The sequence below is a fragment of the Lactuca virosa genome, chromosome 5 (assembly GCF_052849685.1).
Source record: "Lactuca virosa cultivar CGN04683 chromosome 5, Lactuca_virosa_CGN04683_v6, whole genome shotgun sequence".
Classification (NCBI taxonomy): domain Eukaryota; kingdom Viridiplantae; phylum Streptophyta; class Magnoliopsida; order Asterales; family Asteraceae; genus Lactuca; species Lactuca virosa.
This window is the reverse complement of record NC_136430.1, coordinates 56,702,660-56,724,616: the sequence shown is the minus strand read 5'-3', so window position 1 is coordinate 56,724,616 and position 21,957 is coordinate 56,702,660. Positions and strand designations below refer to the sequence as shown.

Genomic DNA, 21,957 nt, shown 5'->3' with positions numbered 1-21,957 from the left:
ATCAACGCCTTCAAGTTGACTATACCCCTTTGCGACTAGTCTTGCTTTGTTTCGAACTACCGCACCAGATTCATCCAATTTGTTATTGTACACACATCTGGTACCAACAATAGTGTGACCTTTTGGCTTCGGAACGAGTTGCCATACTTTGTTTCTTTTAAACTCTTCCAGTTCTTCTTGCATTGCTGCTATCCAATCAGGCTCCATTAATGCTTCTTTGATGGTTCTGGGTTCGACCGAAGACATGAATGCTGCATAGTGACAGTGATCAGATAAGTCTTGTGAAGATCGATTTTGGATGCCTGCTGATGGGTTTCCGATGATTTGACCTGGTGGGTGGTCCTTCGTCCATACGTGTAGACGGGATTGAAGTTGTTCAGCGGCTGCGGTGGAAGGAATGTCTACAATATCTGAAGATTCTGTGGTTGGGGACGGCAGTTCCCCCTGCACATGTGAGCAGCCCGCTGAATTGTCTTGAATTGGAAAGGTGGGATTGGAGTTTTCTTGGACAAATGATGGAGGTTCCCCCTGGATTGCGGACGGGAGTTCCCCTTGAACCTGAGAAGGTTCCCCTTGGATTGTTGGAAGTGTGATAATCCTTGGGTCAGTTCTTGTGTCAATGTTCTCTACATCTTCATCATCTGAGTCAGAAGAAACATTCGATGGTAAGGATTCTCTACGGATAGGAACTGGAACTACATCATCAAGTATTGGAACCTCAATGGTTGTCACTTGATCCGGAGTAGAGCTTTCCCCCTCAACCGGCGAGGTGGAAGTATTGAGTGATACTACATCGGATAGAGGTGGACCAGATACGTCAGCATGCTGCTGTTGAGCTTCCTGGGACACAAGGACTTCAGATTGTGAGAACAAGATCTTTACGCAGGGACAAGGTTTGAGAACTCAAACCTTGAGTGAATGCTTGAGATCAATGTCTGCTTAATAATGGATGTTCAAGTCGAGACTGGAAAGACCAGTCAAGTCTTAGATAATCGATTCAACAAATGATCAAGACAATAATTGAGAACAAGTAAATAGTGATCAAGGTAAAGTTAATAAATGTGGAACAAGAAGAATGTTTTAAATGTGATAAGAGTAAATGCCAAAAGTGAGAGAAAGATCCGTTGTTGACTTGTATTGAATGCTCCTTTATAAAGGAGAGAATGTTACAGCGAATTAAACCAAGTGTTTACATAGGACCGGACAAAAGATACAAGTCTGAAATTCTGATTGTCCTAAATCAACTTTAGACTAAGTCCTATGAAACGTTACATCAAAATACAAGACAAAAGTTATAAATGCATAAGAGACAAAATAACTTCATTTCGGACAAGTAATGTTCCGGAGCTGAAAGTTTGGTTCCGGATCAACATGCATTCCGGACTTCAGGATTAGCTCCGGAATGCGTTCCTCTTCAAAATACTTTACTCCTTTTCTTTAGCTCCGGACAAGTTCCGGATCACATCTTCCTTCGGAACCAACACCCTTCGGAATATGTACTTAGGATTGCTAAAGGTTCACTTTCAGGTTCCAACACGGATAACTTGGCTGTTTCTACAGGGTCGAAGAGATCGTCATAGTTTACTTCAACTATGTTTAGTGGACCCGAAGAGACAGGAATATCACTTTCTAGGATTGCTTTGGTTTCGGTTGATGGAGCGGTGTTGTGGACGTAATAGTCATCGAATTTGACATCGAAGCTTTCAACTATTAGCCTTGTGCGTCTAATGAGAACCCTATAAGCAACTTTGTTTGTTGGTAGCCAAGAAAGATGCCTTCATCAGACTTTGGTGCGAACTTGTTAAGATGATCTCTGTTGTTGATCACAAAACATCTACATCCAAAAATATGGAAGAATCGGACATTTGGCTTGCGGTTGTTAAGGCCCTCATAAGGAGTTTTACTGAGACGCTTGCAGATGATGCTTCGGTTTTGAACAAAGCAAGCTGTGGCCACTGCTTCTGCCCAGAAGTAGAGAGGAAGGTGTGCGAAGTTAAGCATAGATCTGGCTGCTTCTACCAGAGTTCGGTTTCTTCGCTCTACTACCCCATTTTGTTGCGGTGTGTAGGGAGCTGAGAAATTATGAGTGATACCCTTGGAAACCAAGAAACTGTTTAAGAGATTGTTGGTAAACTCGGTTCCATTATCACTTCGGATACGGCGTACTGGTAACTTGATTTGAAGTTCAATTTCTTTGATAAAATTGATCAATATCTACGGAGTTTCGGATTTGAGTCTTAAGAAAAAGACCCAGGTGAAGCGAGTGAAATCATCAACTATAACCAATATGTATTTCTTGTGATGAAGACTGGCTACGGTAGATGGACCGCAGAGATCAATGTGCAGGAGTTCCAGTGGTTCAGAAATTGAGGAATCAATTACCATTGGGTGACTTGCTTTGGATTGCTTGCCACACTCACATGCAGGACAGAGTGTATCATTGCTGAACTTGAGAATTGGGAGACCTCGGACGAGTTCTCCGGTGACCAGATTGTTGATGTATCTGAAGTTAAGATGAGCTAGCTTGCGGTGACATAGCCAGCTGACTTCAGATACTGCTATGGATAGAAATCATAGCTGCGGTTTCCCAATGATCAGAGATACATCCAGAGGATACATGGTTCCTTCATACTTGGATTTGATCAAACAATTACTTCTATCGATGGTCCTAACATAGCAGTACTCATTGTCAAATTCAACCCTGTGGCCTGCTTTACATAGTTGGCCTACATTGATGAGATTGTGTTTATGGTTTTCTACATAAGCAACCTTTTGAATAGAGAAGTTTCCCGTAGTAAGAACACCATAACTTCGGATTATCCCATTCGCATTGTTGCCGAATGTGACATTTCCACCGTTGCAAATTGGCCTGAAATCCCGAAGGTATTCTAACCTTCCGGTCATGTGTATGGAGCAGGCACTGTCGATTAACCATTCTTCTTCTTGTTCCTCCTTGCACAAAGCCTGAGAATTACACAGTTAGTTTAGGCATCCAAACTAGTTTGGAGCCTGGGATAACAGATGAGTTTCTGATTGATGCATGAACCGAGGTTGCAGGGACAGGTTTCGTGTCAACTTTTAGGCCTAGTCCTGGGTGTTTGTGAGTTTTGGAGTGTTGCAAGATTTAGAAAAGTTACGAGGTTTTTGAAAAGAACCAGATTTGACATGAGATGAACCTTTTTGACAATTACACTTACATACACAAATTTTGTCATTTACCCTGACATTTTGTTTGGTCAACGGTCTAAATGACGAGGTAGGCTTGTGACCTGTCTGAGAGTGGTGAGATCTGACAGTAGTGGTGTTGGTATTTGAAAAAGTACGTTTTGCAGAAGTGAGAGCACGGAAGGATTTCTTGAAAAGTGATTTCTGAAAACTTTGATGTGATTTTAAAAGTGTTGGAGTTGGTAAAATCCCCTTCCATTTTGGGTCATCTAAGGAATAGATTTGAAAACCATTGCTTCGAAGAGACTGTACTCTCTTTTGGGTTGTGTCAGATGTTTTTGAGATGGCTGCTGAAACTGTACATTCCTTTTCGTATGTTTTCTTGATCGGAGAGTTTTTTTGAAAAATAATGTGAGAAAACAAACTTTTCTGGACTCTTAGATTTTGGAAATCCGACATGTTTTTTGTTTTTTGAAACGATTTCCCGATTTTTGCCTTGGAATCGAATTTCCTCTTTGAAAGCCTTTTTAGCCATGGTTTTTGGAGAACCGCAGTCATTGGTGTTCAGCTGCGGTTTCCTGGAAACCTTTGAAAATTTTTTAAAACGAGGGCTAGATTCATCCGAACTAGAAGATTCAGGGCTTTGAGAGCATTGACCCACTTCAAAGTTTTCTATGGGTAATTCATGATGAATTGGCTGAAGAGTCACAAAACTTTTTGACTGAGGACTGCGGTAAAGATGATTTGACTACCGCAGAATAAGACTGAGTTAGGACTTCTGTGGGATTTTTGTGGGACTTCTGTGGTTCATGACTGCAATGAGAGACACTGCGGTCTGAGGTCAGAGATGGAAAGTCCTTTGAGACTTCGGGACTTTCTATGACAATTTCCTCATCAACAACTGATGAAGTCTGAGAATTGGGATAGATTGTTCCACAGATAGGAATTTGATCACTTGAGTGACCCGAAAATTCAGGCAAAATTTCCTCAATGACACAATTGTTACTTAGATTATGAAGTCTACCGAAGTGAGTTCTGATGTCTTCGGGAAAGGTTTTGTCATTGACTGGGAAATGGAACTCTCGGTCAGGAGGGACATAAAGTTGATCTTTGTTAAACCGGGGTGAGGAATCCTTTGCGGTAGGATATCCATTGGACCAACCCCAATTATAGGTATTATCTACGGTTCCATTGTTCACCAAATTTGCAATAGCTTCACTTTAATTGAACAGTTTTTCTATCAATAGATTTAATCGTACAATCTCACTCTGAGATAAATCTCTTTGGTTCAAAGCTATCTCTAGTTGTGTTTCACTCAACATTCTTGCATCTTTCTCTAACTCTAAGTCCTTTTCTAACATAGCTACTTTGAGTTTTTTGTTATCCAGTCGTCCTCTTACATGAAACATCTCTTGGGACGCTATGTTCTTCTCATCTAGAGCTTTGTTATAGTCTGTAAGGACGACAGCACATGTGTCATTAAGATTGTCTATGAAGGGTTGACAGTCATGCATGCTATAGTTTAGAGTTTGAATCATGAGTTTTACCTGTTCGACGATGCTTAGAGTTCCATCCTTTGCCATGTGGCAGTAGTTCTTTTCCAGCTTTGTAGACCCATCGTCATACACAGTTGCCAGCATGCAGATCTTGCCTTTTCCTTTGATGTTGCTGATGTCTTCGTCTCCATCTCCGGATGACCAAACTTGATGTTCTCTTTTTACATGGGCTACGTATGCCCTTTCCTTTTCCTTTTCCTCCAATTCTTGAGCCATTCTAAGGTAGAATGCTCTGTCTTTCACTATGTTAGCCTTGCAGTCTTTTACGAAATGATTCTCCTTGTTGCATTTGTGACAAATTACAACATCGCTTTTATTTTCTGAAGAGGTACCGGAGTCAGTTGGATTGATGGGCTTCGGTGCCTCCTTGGGTTGAGTAGTCTGAGGTTGCGGTGGTGGGTGAGAACTTTTGGGATATCGAGAGTGGTTATTCTGCGGGTTGAAGTTGCGGTTGAATGGAGGTTTGTTGAACTGCTGATTCTTACGAAAAGAAGGAGGTGGTAGCCGGTTGAACTGTTGGCTAAAAAGAGCAATAGCCTTATGAAATTCTTCCTCATCATCATACTCTGAGTCAGCTTCGTATGACTGCGGACGATTGTCATACGAGGGAGAGTAGGATTGCGTATGTGGAGCTTGTGCTATAAGAGCAAGTGGTCCTCCGAAGTCAGCACAGTCTTTGAGTACAGTGGATTCTTGTGCTTGCAGTTCCCCGTAGAGCTTGTAGAGAGACAAAGAATGAATCTTTCTATCTCCTTGGACTATCATCTTAGCAGTAGTCCAGTGTCTTCCCAAACCATTTAGAAACTGAAGATTTGTTTCATGGGTGCTGCGGATGGTGCCAGCATTAGATAACTTAGTGACAATCAGGTTGAACCTTTTGAAGGAGTCTTCCAAACTTTCGCCAGTATGAGCTTTGAAATTGTTGAACTCATTGAGTGCAGTTGTGAGCTTCTTATCTTGAGCTTGTTCTGAGCCTTCATACAATTTTTTGAGAACATCCCAGATCTCTTTTGCTGACTTGCAGTTTATGATAATGTCGAAGTTGTTAGGAGCAACTCCACAAGAGATTTCATAAAAATCAATAGCATCATTTTCCATTTTATCGAGATCGTCTTTGGTGGGACGATTCATGACTGGTTGACCTCCTCCAAGTCTGGCTGTGGCGCCATCGGTTTGAACTGGTGTAAGAACAGGGACATGTGGTCCTTCTTCTACAGATCGCCATACATCTCTACCAAGTCTCCTTAAGTATCTTTCCATTCTCTAAGACCAGTGATGATATTCATTTTCCACCAATATTGGGGCTCTATTAGAACCACCAACAATGTTGGAAACATTGAGAGATAATGCTTGTTCCATATTTCCTTGTTTTTTATTTTGAAAAGTTTTCTTTGTTTTTTTTAAGAAATGAGCTCCAGTGGTATAGAAGGCCTTTTGAAAATCAGAGTTTTGCTTCAAAAAACAACCACTTTGGCTCTGATACCAATTGTTGAGAAACACACTTGAACAAACGTTAGAACAAGTTTATATTGCGGAAATTAAAGTTAATCTCAAAGGATCATAAAGCTCAATAATAATATAAGTTAGAGTTAGATAGTTAGATGATTAGTTGCGGAAAGATAAGGAAATATAAAAGACAGCAAGTAATATATCAAGTATACACTTAAGTTGATTCTTAACAAGGAATGCAATCAGACCAAGTTAGTAAGTCAGATCAAACTTAGTGATTAAGTCTAGAAAAGACTTGCTCTTGAAGAGAGATTACAAGGAGTTACGATTATATTTGAGTGATAAGATAGTAGAGAGAGAAGAGTGATACGATTCAAGATGCGTAAGAGAGGTGTATTCATTGAGAAAAAGAGAACTCTATTTATAGAGTCTCGAAGATTACATACAGCCTAATCTGTTTGAGTTGCCACGCAGGGCACTACAGATAAAACAAAGTACTTATATAAGGAAAAGATAAAAGACTGAATCTAAGAACTGATGACAATGACTGCGGTTGCTGATCTGACTGTGGGGAGAGATAGACTGCGGTTCCATAAGCAACTTCAGATTTCTTTTAAGTTTAAGAGGGTCACTTTTAATGTTTCAACAGGAACAGAGAAGTGAGATGTGATGGTGCATGGAAGTATGAGAATTGCCTAGATACATAGGATTTGTTGCTTGGTTAACGTCTAAACATTAGTGAGGTGTCACTCCTAATTATCCTATTGTTTTTCCCTTTTTTTATTATAGCCGAGAATGAGGTGAGAGGAAAGGAGAAAGAAGAGTTTGGGCCTTTTCTTGATCATGTTCGAAATTATGTGGCCCAACATGAAAGTTTTCGGCCCATTGCATATGAGGGTTTACGACCCAATAATGATAAGGAAAAGGAGTTTACGGCCCATTAGGGTTCAAGAACCCATTTACGGCCCATTAAGGCCCATGTCAACAAAGTGAGACATTTTAGGCCGAATAAGGCCCATAAGAAGTCTTATGGCCCAAAAATGCTATTATTTAATGAATATGGGTCTATTTAAGGCCCAAATAGGGTTCCTTGACCCAAAATAACCAAATTGAGAGTTTACTGGCCCATTAGGCCCAACAAGAGGATCCTGGTCCATTCTGAGTTTGATCCGGGATATTAGGGTTTCAATTCCATAGTTGAGTAAATGAGATGTGTTAAATTAGATTTTCAACATCACTCATGAGTTTTGATTCAAATGGTTGATTTTGAATGAGAATAGTACATGACATCAACTTAGATTTACAAGTTATACAATAGTTGATTTTTACATGAAGACAGAATTTCCTAGCTAAAATGCTAGTTGTAACATCATCTCTTGGTGAATGAAGATCTAAAGTGCAATTGGCAAAGATCAAGTCAAGTTCTCTTCATCCTTTAGCTCCATATGGTATAATTCTTCTCTTATCTCTTCATTTCATAAGCTAGGGTAAGGTCTCAGGTAATCCTTTAAGTCCAACATTCTCAATATTAACCATATAATTAGTTGAGTTTATAGCATTCATCACCTTCCTTCATCATTCTCCAAGTAACAACTTCCATCATAGATGTTTGTTTCGAGTTTTGATGATGATTTTGGGGTTTTCATGTGACATCCCCATTTTCACGGCTAGAAAAGACCGATTTGTTTATGCTTCATTTTTAGAATCGGAGTATTTGTCCCCAGAAAACATGATAAGTATGTTTTCAAAACATTTTCCGAAAAAAAATGTATTTTATTCATTTTAAAACTTTGGGATGTCAACGTCAATACAGAAACATAAGCATAAACAGAACTTACGTTCATTTACACTAGTGATCTACATCTCTTTAATCTCTCAGTGTAGTGTAGCTTAATATCGACACCTGTGATACAATAAACTGAGTGGGTCAGGTTGGGAAACCTGGTGAGTACATAGGGATTTCAATCCCACAATGTTATATTATATATATATATATATATATATATATATATATATATATATATATATATATATATATATATATATATATATATATATATATATATATATATATATATATATATATATATATATAGGGAAGGGTTATTTGGAAAACAAAAAAACACTAAAAATTATAAAAATGCATAAAAAAAATACCAAGACATCACAAAACTTTTTTTTGAATTTTTTATCAAAAAATCACAGCATTTTTTACAATTTCGCTGAAAAAAAAATAAAAATCATTTCTTTTTTTTTTTTTGTAAAAAAAAAATTTCAAAATTTTTTTTCAGCGATTTTGACCTAAAAGTTGCGATTTTTTGATAAAAAAAATTCAAAAAAAGTCTTGTGATCTCTAAGTATTTTTTTTATGCATTTTAATGATTTTTAGGGTTTTTTGTTTTCCATAGAACCTAAACCTATATATATATATATATATATATATATATATATATATATATATATATATATATATATATATATATATATATATATATATATATATATATATATATATATATATATTAGAACTCACAAAATATACAATTTCACCATATATATATAAGCAACTTTATCCCACCCTGTCGATCCTCACAAGGAAACGATCCATACTCTAAAGTTAACCTCTTTACCTAATCCATACTCCCAGATCCAAATTTTACCACTTTACCTAATCCATACTCCTGGATCTAAAAGTTACCTCTTTACCTAATCCATACTCCCGAATCTAAAAGTTACCTCTTTACCTATTCCATACTCCCGAATCTAAAAGTTACCTCTTTACCTAATCCATACACCCGAATCTAAAAGTTACCTCTTTATCTAATCCATACTCCCGGATCGGATAAATCTGATCCATACTCCCGGATCTGAAATTTACCTTCTTACCTAATCCATACTCCCGGATTGGGTATGTTTGATCTTTACTCCCGGATCTAAAATTTACCTCTTTACCTAATCCATGCTTCCGGATCGGGTATGTCTAATCCATACTCCCGGATCTAAAAACACTTAACCATACTCCCGGACTAAGGACAACTGACTAAGTCGAATCCATACTCCCAGATAGATGACAAGTCTTAAAGTTATTCCCTCCGTGTATATCTCATTTGTACTCACAAGGAGATACTACCCAATATCCCTTTTAATTTATTTAGGCCTACTCTGTATCCTAAATCATCATATATTTATCAGATATGCTCTTAACACGTATTCCAGGCAGTATCAAAACCAACTATTTCATCTACCCATGTTCTACCCAACATATTCGTAGATATAAAATACAGATACAGTTCAGATCTGAAGGAAAAAGTTTAGATCTGAAAAGAAATTACATATAGGGTTCAGATCTGAAGGAAAAGGACTAGATCTGAAAAACAAAGTACATCTACCGCCTAGATCTGAAGAAAAAAAGGTTCATATCTGAAAACAAAATACATCTACAATTTAGATCTGAAAAACAAAATACATCTATAGCCTAGATCTGAAGAAAAAGGTTCAGATCTGAAAACAAAATACATCTACGGTTTAGATCTGAAAAACAAAGAAGTTTAAATCTTCCATCTAGCATATATCTCAGGTAAACAGATAATATGCACACATAAACTCTTTAACAAATATTTAATTCTTTAACAGATATTAATACTTTAATTAATACTTATATTAAAATCATGTTCATGAAAGGGACTATGCACTCACTTGATAAGGTGATGATTCGGACAACACTTCGCTTCTCAAAATAATATTCTTTGACGAAACCGGGAGGTTTCCTTGAAAACCGGACTCTACGCGGGCAGAGTTTCAAACCGAAAAACTCTTTTTCTCGAAGACTCCGGGCACTCCGGGGCTTTCTTCAAGTGCTAGGGAAGTTTCCTAGGCTTTTGGGGATGTTTTGGGAGGTTTGGAGAGTAAGTAGAGAGGGAAAGAAGGGGTAAAAAGTGTGAGAAACGAAGGGGCTCTCGGGTGGTATTTATAGGCTGTAAAAAGCTCCAACTCGTCGAGTTTCTAGCCCAACTCGTTAAGTTTCTGACCCCCAACTCGCCGAGTTTCTGGTCCAACTCGTCGAGTTGGTGCCACGTTTCGTCATCAGATTACGCCACGTCACCCATTTCGCTGCAACACCCTACCGACTTCTAAACCCCGTAACTTTCTCATACGAGCTCCGTTTTCGACGTTCTTTATATCCACGCGTAGGTGGGAACATGCTCTACAACTTTCCTTCAGACTCCATCGGCTAATTCTCGACCGATTTTAAATTTAATAGTATGAGAAGATTACACTGCTAAACGACCGTGTAGAATTCATACCTTCTACATACGGACTCCGTTTTCGACTGTCTTTTTATCGTTGAGCTTCTATTAATGAGATCTTCAATTCTCAATTAGGCTGTATCGGCTAAAAATTGCTCGATCTAAAATTCGAACTCCGGGTTGCACACTGCCGTGCCGAAACTTGGAAAAATCATAACTTCTTCATACGAAGTCAGATTTGGATGTTCTTTTTACGCACGCTCTCGGTTTAGCGAACACTACGACTTCCGTTTAGATCGCTAAGGCTAAAAAAGCACTTTGTCGTAAACTCACCTTTTACGTCACGCATTGTCGTGCTGGTTATGTCGCGAAACTTCGACAGGTCATAACTTCTTCGTTATAACTCGGATTTCGGCATTCTTTATATCTCCGGAACCCTTGAGACATGTACTATTTCTTGGTTAAGATTATTTACTCTAAAGACCTTCTATCAAAAAGTCATTTTTAATGCTCATTGTCTTTAAATTGACTAGCCGAAATCTGCGGGCGTTACAATTATCTCCCCTTAGGATGATTACGTCCTGGAATCATCAACAAAACAGGGCTGTATAATGACTCCATACATTATCTCCTCATTCTAGGTAATAATCGTAACTTCTATGTTTCCTTTGAATGAGTATCTAACTCCTGGTTTTCTTGACTGTAGGTGGTGCTTGATCTTTCACCCGCACTCTGTCTCACATTAGGCTTTCAATCATGACCTTCCTGTCACAATCTCGGAGCTTATTGGAGACTCCTTCTTCTTCTTAACGAACTTAAGATAAGTTCTCTGATTACTACAATGGACCGATGTGTCATATTCTAATGACCTATCATCGTGTGATGCAACGTTTAGACTCAGGTCTCTTAGAGTCAAATTCCAGAATGGAATATACCTTCCTTCATGTTCTAATGTGATATAATCACCTTTTAGCATGTAACATTTCTAGCTACAAGTTTCTCACAATCGCTTTGATTATCTTTCACTTCAATCTTCTGGCTTAATTCGGATGCTGCATCAAACTTGGTTCTCTGAACCACGTAACATACTCATCTTAGTCGGACTCGATATGATATGACCACTAGGGTCGAAATAAAAATCATCTTCTTAGTCATCACCAAAACAATGGTAACGACATACATGAACAAAACGGAATCAATTACTGGCTTTTTGGTAACCTTGTGAGTTTCCCTGATCCAAGTGTGAGTCTTGTGCTTCCGGTAGCATAGGCCTCTACTACCATTCACACCTACTCTTACTCGTCCCAAGTATCGTGTCACAGTTTTCCAAGTCACCGTACAAGAAAATCACATAACAACTTATCACACCAGATAACAAAACCAAGTTTTTATATTACTTCTTGAAACGATTACATGGGTATTCAATTTCACCCTACACTATGCCTCTTATGATAGGCTACACCACATGATCCTATCTATATGGCTATTTGTGGATATATATGGATCCTCACTCCTAATCCCTTGCATCCTCGCCTGCTTCATTAAGGATCATCGGGAAGGCCCTTGCTTTTGGCTTTGGTGGTATGTTCAGTTTTGTAACCCCTTCCCTCTTTGGGCAGTCTTTCTTGAAGTGTCCTTCTTCACCACACTTAAAGCAAACTTCTCTCTCAGTTGTGCATTCGCTGACATAGTGACCAGCCTTCCCACATTTGAAGCAGGTCATCTCTCTAGAGCATCTCCCAACGTGCTTCCTTCTGCACCTGTCACACCACTTTTCTTCATTATTATCCCCATACCTCTTGTTGTTGGGATCAGACCTTGGGAACTTATTTTTGTTTTCGGATCTTGAAGACCCATCAGACTTCCTCTTCTCGCCAACTTCAACAGACTTAGCAGTCCAGATGGCTGCCTCGAGAATAGGTGCCTGGCGTATTGGAACAGAGTACTCCCATGGTATTCCTTTTGTATATCTATCAATTTTTGTCAACTCGTCAGGGACGATGCGCAAGGCAAACTCCATCTTGTCTGTGAAGGCATTGGTATACTCATCAATGGACATGCTTCCCTTCTTCAACGTCAGGAATTGGTTCTCTAGCTCTAGCAGATTGTGGGCCGAGCAGTACTTGCACTTGAAATGCACCAAGAACTCTGCCCAAGTCAGTTGCAGGGGCTCATTGGGGCTTAGGGTCTTCCCCAGGGTGTTCCACCAGCGAACAACGCCACCTCTGAACTGACGTACTGCAAATGTAGTTTGTAGCTTGCCTTTGCAACCACATGTTATAAAGGCCAACTCCATTTCTGAGATCCAATCCATGACTCCAATCAGATCTTCTTTCCCAGTGAAAGTCGATGGCTTGCAAGTTGTGAAGTCCTTATAATTGCATCCGTTCCTCTTGTCGCCTTCATCTTGGTTGTTCCTCGTAACCACTGGCGGTTCAGCTTGACTCACAGTGCGGCTGTAATTCCCTTCCTCCGACCGTCCGTCATTCAGTTCTGGTTGCTCATTAGGCATCGAAGGTTCATCAATGTTATTCAGCAACAGTTGCCTCATTTCTTCTCTCTGTTCAGCCATCATAGCCTGAATCATGGCTTGTACTCCAACCATCGTGACTGGCTCTGGTGCAGCTTCTACTATTGGCACCTGCTCAATCACTTGGGGTTGAGGTCGTTGATTCAAGTTTTCATTCGCGTTTCCAGCTCCGCTTCGGGTTCCCACCATGTTGATCTATACACCAAAGTAGGTGAACTTAGATCCTTACTTACGATTGACGTTTAAATCCTCATTATCACTCCGAAACGTTACATGCTAGTTCTAATATCGTAATCAAACGCTTAGTATCCTAAAGACGTAAGGTTTTCAGATCCGGTCGGCAACAGACCATAGACCCGTTCAGACATTTAGCATCATAAAGCATCATAAACCATTTAGCACATAAAAGCATGTTAGGCGTTTTCCCTAAATTAGCTAGTGCTTGTGTCTATTCAAGTGTATTACCTAAAATTCATTAGACACACTCCTCACCATCATTGCTTAGCATTCTAAGTTTAAGTATAGAAATAAATCCTTATTCCTAGTTCGCTTAAACTAATGCTCTGATACCAACTGTGACATCCCCATTTTCACGACTAGAAAAGACCGATTTGTTTATGCTTCATTTTTAGAATCAGAGTATACTTTTATAGAAAAGTGTTGCGGAAATTTGTCCCCAGAAAACATGATAAGTATGTTTTCAAAACATTTTCCGAAAAAAATGTATTTTATTCATTTTAAAACTTTGGGATGTCAACGTCAATACAGAAACATAAGCATAAACAGAACTTACATTCATTTACACTAGTGATCTACATCTCTTTAATCTCTCAATGTAGTGTAGCTTAATATCGACACCTGTGATACAATAAATTGAGTGGGTCAGGTTGGGAAACCTGGTGAGTACATAGGGATTTCAATCCCACAATGTTATATATATATATATATATATATATATATATATACATATATATATATATATATATATATAGATCCGGTAAGAAATTTTTTTTGGTAGGAAGGTAAGAAGTTTTTTTTCTACATATTTTTTTGACGAAAAAAATATATGAATCACTAGATGATTCATTTGTAAGATGATTCACAAGAAAAAATTCCCAAAAAAACATCTTTATGATTCATTTTTAAGTAAAATAAGAAAAAATTTCATTTTTATGACAATTTTAGTGAATAACAACAAAATCATTGTATAAATGAATCATCGAGATGTTTTTTTGAGAATTTTTTCTTGTGAATCATCTAATGATTCATTTTGTTTGTTCGCGAAAAAAATATGTAGAAAAAAAACTTCTTACCTTCCTACCAAAAATTTCCTTCTTATTTGATCTTGACTATATATATATATATATATATATATATATATATATATATATATATATATATATATATATATATATATATATATTAGAACTCACAAAATATACAATTTCACCATATATATAAGCAACTTTACCCCACCCTGTCGATCCTCACAACGAAACGATCCATACTCTAAAGTTAACCTCTTTACCTAATCCATACTCCCAGATCCAAAATTTACCACTTTACCTAATCCATACTCCTGGATCTAAAAGTTACCTCTTTACCTAATCCATACTCCCGAATCTAAAAGTTACCACTTTACCTAATCCATACTCCCGAATCTAAAAGTTACCTTTTTACCTAATCCATACTCCCGAATCTAAAAGTTACCTCTTTACCTAATCCATACTCCCGAATCTAAAAGTTACCTCCTTACCTAATCCATACTCCCGGATCAGATAAATCTGATCCATACTCCCGGATCTGAAATTTACCTTCTTACCTAATCCATACTCCCGGATCGGGTATGTTTGAACTTTACTCCCGGATCTAAAATTTACCTCTTTACCTAATCCATGCTCCCGGATCGGGTATGTCTGATCCATACTCCCGGATCTAAAAACACATAACTATGTCGTAACCATACTCCCGGACTAAGGACAACTGACTAAGTCTAATCCATACTCTTAGATAGATGACAAGTCTTAAAGTTATTCCCTCCGTGTATATCTCATTTGTACTCACAAGGAGATACTACCCAATATCCCTCTTAATTTATTTAGGCCTACTCTGTATCCTAAATCATCATATATTTATCAGATATGCTCTTAACACGTATTCCAGGCAGTATCAAAACCAACTATTTCATCTACCCATGTTCTACCCAACATATTTGTAGATATAAAATACATATACAGTTCAGATCTGAAGGAAAAAGTTTAGATCTGAAAAGAAATTACATATACGGTTCAGATCTGAAGGAAAAGGACTAGATCTGAAAAACAAAATACATCTACAGCCTAGATCTGAAGAAAAAAAGGTTCAGATCTGAAAACAAAATACATCTACAATTTAGATCTGAAAAACAAAATACATCTATAGCCTAGATCTGAAGAAAAAGGTTCAGATCTGAAAACAAAATACATCTACGTTTTAGATCTGAAAAACAAAGAAGTTTAAATCTTCCATCTAGCATATATCTCAGGTAAACAGATAATATGCACACATAAACTCTTTAACAAATATTTAATTTTTTAACAGATATTAATACTTTAATTAATACTTGTATTAAAATCATGTTCATGAAAGGGACTATGCACTCACTTGATAAGGTGATGATTCGGACAACACTTCGCTTCTCAAAATAATATTCTTTGACGAAACCGGGAGGTTTCCTTGAAAACCGGACTCTACGCGGGCAGAGTTTCAAACCGAAAAACTCTTTTTCTCGGAGACTCCGGGCACTCCGGGGCTTTCTTCAAGTGCTAGGGAAGTTTCCTAGGCTTTTGGGGATGTTTTGGGAGGTTTGGAGAGTAAGTAGAGAGGGAAAGAAAGGGTAAAAAGTGTGAGAAACGAAGGGGCTCTCGGGTGGTATTTATAGGCTGGAAAAGGCTCCAACTCGTCGAGTTGGTGCCACGTTTCGTCATCAGAGTGCGCCACGTCACCCATTTCGCTGCAGCACCCTGCTGACTTCTAAACCCCGTAACTTTCTCATACGAGCTCCGTTTTCGACGCTCTTTATATCCACGCGTAGGTGGGAACATGCTCTACAACTTTCCTTCAGACTCCATCGGCTAATTCTCGACCGATTTTAAATTTAAAAGTATGAGAAGATTACACTGCTAAACGACCGTGTAGAATTCATAACTTCTACATACGGACTCCGTTTTCGACTGTCTTTTTATCGTTGAGCTTCTATTAATGAGATCTTCAATTCTCATTTAGGTTGTATCTGCTAAAAATTGCTCGATCTAAAATTCGAACTCCGGGCTGCACACTGTTGTGCCGAAACTTGGAAAAATCATAACTTCTTCGTACGAAGTCAGATTTGGACGTTCTTTTTACGCATGCTCTCGGTTTAGCGAACACTACGACTTCCGTTTAGATCACTAAGGCTAAAAAAGCACTTTGTCGTAAACTCACCTTTTACGTCACCCATTGTCGTGTCGGTTATGTCGCGAAACTTCGACAGGTCATAACTTCTTCGTTATAACTCGGATTTCGGCATTCTTTATATCTCCGGAACCCTTGAGACATGTACTATTTCTTGGTTAAGATTATTTACTCTAAATACCTTCTATCAAAAAGTCATTTTTAATGCTCATTGTCTTTAAATTGACTAGCCGAAATCTGCGGGCGTTACATTTCAACCCTAGTATTTCTCAAATATGATTATAAGTATCATAAGTATTTATTTATTTATTGGTATAATGACTTAAAATGGTAATATATTTTTCGATTTGTACACATTTGGTCACTGAGTTTTTTTCGTCCACATTTACCCTTCAACTTGTTAAACTGTACACATTCAGCCCTTACGATCGGCTACTCCAGGTTAGCCAGTAAAAATGACTTAATAGAGTAATATATTTCTCACTTTGTACACATTTAGTCCTTAATATTTTTATACACATTTAGTCCTTAATATTTTTTTTTGTTGCAAAATAAGTCATTATTGTTTTTGTACTCATTCAGTACTTATAAATGATTTTTTTAGGTTTTTCTCACGACATCTTACGTAGGACAACCATTGATAAGGTGTTTGGGGCTTTTGATGCTTATGTCCATCACGATCTCGACTGCTTGATTACTTAGGTCATGTATTCTGAACGTCATAACTTCTTCATACGATCTCAGATTTTAACGATCTTTATATCCATGCGTTCATATTTTAGTCTATCACAACATTCGTTTGGATTACTACCGTTAAAAAATAATATATTTTTTCTTACGATCTTTATATCCATACGTTTTTATGAATGCATGTATGGATGTTTTTTTTTATAAAATCGTAAGTAAAAATATATTACATTTTAACGAGAGTGATCTTAACGAAAGTTGTGGTAGACTCAAAAAACGAACGCATGGATATAAAGATCGTTAAAATATGATATCGTATAAAGAAGTTACAACGTTTAGAACACAAGACCTAAGTCAAACCACAAGACTTACGCAACCAAGCAGTCGAGATCGCAATGGACATAAACATAAACAACCTAAAGAAATCATTCATAAGTACTGAATGAGTACAAAAACAAAAATGACTTATTTTGAAACAAAAAAATATTAAGGACTAACTGTATACAAAATATTATGGACTAAATGTCTACAAAATGAGAAATATATTATCCAATTAAGTCATTTTTCCCGGCTAACATGGAGTAACCGGTCATAATGACTGAATATTTACAGTTTAACAAGTTGAAGGGGTAAATATGAACGAAAAAAACTCAATGACCAAATGTGTACAAATCCAAAAATATATTACATTTTAAGTCGTTATCCCTTATTTATTCTTATGTTTGTAATGCTCTATAGTCCTTCTTGAACTTGTTATCTAATCAATGGATGGTTAAATTTCATCTCTAATAATCATTTCAACAAATTAGCGGTAAAAATATTGAATTAGTATAAATTCATAGAAGAAACAATACAAATGCATATACAACTAACCCAAACCCAATCAACTACTCTCTAGAAAGTCCCTTACAACTAAGGGTTCAATGGTCTGACAGATTCCAAATAAGTCACTCACTTATACCGTTGTCGATGGCTACCCACCATCCTCCTTAGAAAATTTAGGATAGACATATAACCACTCAACATGCCTTCCATGAAATGGGTTGTAAAGCCTATCACGAAGCTTTTACTTCAAACAAGGATATTGGATCCTTATAACGGGAATTTCACCATTTACTTGTAATAAAAGTCATGAGGACTTTCAACACCCATCCTACATGCAATACACAAGTAAGGATACTTCAAAATCACATTTCCAAAATCATACAACATTTTTCATACTAAAACATGTCCCAAACATCAGTTTCATGCCATGAACATATATGCCATATAGCAAACAAATCATATAGGTAATACTTCCAAAACATTTCAAATAAGTAACAGGGGACAAGTAACAAATCAACTAATTTGAAGCAAAGAAACATACATGATTTTTCGAGATATCAACACTTTAATTTGGGTCCCTATAATTAGTCCTATAAGTTTTATGTAAATCTCTATTCCACACCAACTGCATTTTCTTCATACCTAATCCTAATAATTAATGAAAACAACCAAATTACAAGAATCCTTTGGACGCAAATGGAACATGGGGTACATATGAATGTGTTAAATAAAGAGCAAGTTTAGTGGATGAAAGTGGATATAGTGTACCACTTGTTTAGCATGCGTGACCACAAAAGGACAATTCTAAATCATTTTTATCCTGCCTATGTATGCTTCTTTCCCAGCACGCAATCGCACCCATCATTTCATTTTTCATAGCTTCTAATGTCCTACTTCAAGCACGCATAAATCATAAATGAGAATTGTAACCAAATGTAGAATCAAAAAGCATACGACAGAAGGTAAGATTTTGGGACACTTTGTATACACATGTGAATCATAAAATCAAAGCAAAAAAGAGTTGGGCAAACAAAAAATCAAATGTGATTTATAAAAAATGTTGATTACTGGTAAATTATATGTAAACATGCTAAAAATACCAAAATGAAAAAGCTAAAAAAATTAGGTAGAAATCTGAGAAGCGAATTCTATAAGGCCACACAGATGAGATGGGATATAAAGGTGGCACCTGTTGAGAATGATTATACTTCTATTCCTTCATCTTTCTTTCTACATCAAATTTTCCGCTCTTTCCACTCCATCTTCGGCCATCCTACAACTATACAAATGATTACTTTTATACATCGACATGTAAAAGTGACTTGGATATTCTCAAGTATGGGTCAAAACTCAAAAAGGAACAGATCTTATTTCTTTAATGAATTATAGATTAAATTTAATTATAAGCAATTTTCAACTCATATAACTCGTTTTATTTAGCTAAATTTTGTTTTATTTTATTTATTTTGTGTACTATCTTGTATAATATAATCTTAATTATCTATATATTTTGATTTCATATCACGTGTTAGTCCATGTTATCAGTACGTTTTCATTTCATCACATTTATTAGTCATTACAATTAAATATTCTTTTACAATAAAGTATGGGTGTTCATTATTTTATTTATGGACATCTATCTAACAAAATCCGACAATATCTGTTTTATAAAAATTTCAAAACCATTACAATAACACCAAGTTACACAACAATCAAATTTCTAAAATCTCATGACAACAACATTACTACGACTTTCTGAATTATAAAGCAAACACACGTGCTCATCTTCAATCCGATGTGGTCCACGTCATGTCGTTCTCAAATATCCAATGGCAGACTTCAATGAGACCCGGACCCGACCCAAGTGCCACAAATGCTCCGGGCTCCATGCTGACGTATCAATATGACATATTGCAACACCAGTATTGATTTTTGCCTTATTGTACACGTCAAGTATATCAGCCACATAGACTCTCACTTTCGGTACAGAGTGGCAGTAATAGAGTAGGTATGGATACAAGCTTTGATGGCATGACACTGACTTAGTGAGCTTCCCACCGTTGACCCCTTTGACTTCTCCGATCATCACCTCTTCTTTTGACCCTTTAACATTCTCCGTCGTCCTTGCCACAACATCATGACCCAAAACCGAAACCGCGAAATCGATCATGTCTTCAATTGATCCAACACACCGTTTGGTCTCACCCTGGCTCGGGGCCCGCTCACATTCTGACAGCGTGTTGGTTAAAACACGCTCCAGAACAGAACTGTCCCGCGCCTGGAAAACTTCCTTCACACCAGATAGTTTGTCAGTGGCAAACGGTAATTTCGACGTGATGGCCCGGGGCAAAAACGACCGTTTAGGCATTTTGTCAACAATGTCAGGCATTGTCATAACGGTCCCTTTCTTTAACATTTTCTCCCGAAAGAATTTAACCGGCTCTGACCATTTATTTGCCGAACTGCCACTGACCTTGGTAGGACCCGTTTTCGACCCGGGTTTTGTGTATTGACCAAATGTGACACCAGTTTTGGTATAGTCTTTGAATGTGGTATTCAAAGCATAGATACTAAAACCGGTAGATTGACCCGTGGATCCTTTACCGTATTCTCTAAACGAATCGAAACCCGGGTTGAATGATTTTCCATAATTTACAAAATTTGTTTTGCCCGAATTTGATTTTCTACCGTATGACAGAAATGTGTCTGTACCCGAGTTCGCTCCATCTCGATAACTCACAAAAGAATCCGACCCGGCATTTCCACTATTACCACCATATGATTTAAAATCGTTTTTTGGGTTATTTGCATTTGATGAATACGCCTTGAAAGTATCATTCGCACCGTTTGCCAGATCAGCATAGTGAGAAAAAGTGGACCCGATTACATTCGACGTGTCACCATACCCGGTGAACCCCACCGGAACTCCGTTCCCATTTTTACCGTAGTTCATGAACTGCTGGTTCCCGGAGTTTGTGTCGTCGACGTAGCTCTTGAACGACATGGCATGGTTGTTTCCGTTGGCTGAGTAGGATGCAAACCGGAGATCAGGCACATTGACACGTGGCATATAGGAGGTGAAATCGCCATTACCTCCGGTGGCATCGGTGGCGTAGCTGGTGAAGTTTGAGTTAGCGACGTTGGCGTCAGTCGCGTAGGAGGTGAATCCTTCATGGTGGCCGGTGGATATGCCGCTGTATCTGGCGAAACCACTGGATGCAAAGTTAATGTTTTCCGAGTAGTTTTTGAAAGTGTCGGCGCCGCCAATTTGGGAGGAGCCGTAGGTGGAGAAACGTTTGGAGTCGTAAACAGCAAAGTTGGTGTCTTTTAGACGACCGGAATTAATGGAGGTGGGATCGGAGAAACAGAATAAGTCGGCGGAGGAGCAGAAGGAAGAAAGATGAGACGAAAGAGAGTGGTTGGAAGCTAATTTGGTGAATAATGAGAATTCGAAAGGTGAGAGTGGTGAAGCTTTGGAAAGGAGAAAAGAAGGGATCGGAAAACGATTGGAGATCTGGGTTTTCCAGTAACGAATTATAGAGGAATTAGGGGAAAAAGGATTTGATTTACTCAAGTTCGCAACACCAGGAGGGGTAGCCTCGACTATGGAAACCTGCATGCATGAATTAAATGAGTAAGAGCAAACAAATTAAGGTAAAAGACAAGTTAATCGAAGAAGAAGAAGAAGAAGCCAAATGTGAAGAACTTACGAAGATGGATGATAGTAATACGAACAAGAAGCAGCAGATATTAAATTTGACTCTTTTGTCCATCTTCATTTGTCTGTGTGTGTGTAGAAGGTGGGTTACTGTGTGCGTGGGGTGGATGATGGTGAGATTTTATGGAGGGGAATGGGATTTTATAAATAAAAAATAACTTGTAATTTGTTTTTTCTTTCTTTTTACCTTTTGTTTTAAGTAACTCAACAAACCATTTGGATTTATCTACAAACTTTTCAAATAAACTAAGATTGTATTGGTTTATTTATAATTTACTTGATAAATAAATGTTTTACACATCTTGACTCTTACAAATTTGGTCTCGTTTATTTATACTACACTTATTT

At 37.7% G+C, this 21,957-nt stretch overlaps 1 pseudogene across 1 annotated transcript; it reads right to left on the bottom strand.

Annotated features, from left to right (window-relative positions):
- Positions 1 to 19,532: 19,532 nt before the first annotated feature.
- LOC145116278 (polygalacturonase 1 beta-like protein 1) lies at positions 19,533 to 21,753 on the bottom strand (annotated as a pseudogene). Its single transcript, XR_013711959.1, has 2 exons — positions 21,602 to 21,753; positions 19,533 to 21,504 (listed from the first exon to the last, which is right to left on the bottom strand). The product of XR_013711959.1 is annotated as a polygalacturonase 1 beta-like protein 1 (transcript).
- Positions 21,754 to 21,957: the final 204 nt, after the last annotated feature.